Source organism: Sinocyclocheilus rhinocerous, unplaced genomic scaffold (genome assembly GCF_001515625.1).
Source record: "Sinocyclocheilus rhinocerous isolate Xijiao unplaced genomic scaffold, SAMN03320098_v1.1 scaffold288, whole genome shotgun sequence".
Taxonomy (NCBI): Eukaryota; Metazoa; Chordata; class Actinopteri; order Cypriniformes; family Cyprinidae; genus Sinocyclocheilus; species Sinocyclocheilus rhinocerous.
In genome coordinates this window covers 424,868-425,257 of record NW_015635021.1, presented here as the reverse complement: position 1 = coordinate 425,257, position 390 = coordinate 424,868, and the positions used below count along the sequence as shown (strand labels likewise).

The 390-nt window shown below is 37.9% G+C and overlaps 1 protein-coding gene across 6 annotated transcripts in view; it reads right to left on the bottom strand.

The window, feature by feature from the left end:
- LOC107746016 (TBC1 domain family member 1-like) overlaps positions 1 to 390 on the bottom strand; it is a 57,195-nt gene that overhangs the window by 40,795 nt on the left and 16,010 nt on the right. The window lies entirely within an intron of this gene.

Here is a 390-nt window from a genome sequence, read left to right as displayed (position 1 = left end):
AGATTTACTACTAATCACCAGAAGCGGCTTTACTGACGAGATTCGCATGAAAATCGCATTCGATTTTTTGCCCAGCCCTAAATGCAACATTTACTTTTGACCTACACCCCTCAATCAAGCTTGATATTTGACCTTTCGTATTAAAAAGTTTGGGCATCTCTGCTATAAAGGTTCTTTGATGGTTCATTAAAAAACCTTTAACATCAATGGAAAATTTCCATTGCACAGAAGTTTCTTTATAGTGGAAAATGGTTTAGATTATAGCATACAAAATAGTTCTTTTAAGAACTGCTTGCTGAAAAGTTCTTTGGGGAATAGGGCTGTGACGGTGAGGAAATTTTCCCATCGGTTAATCGACGTGTGACAACACCGGTAATACCGGTATCACCG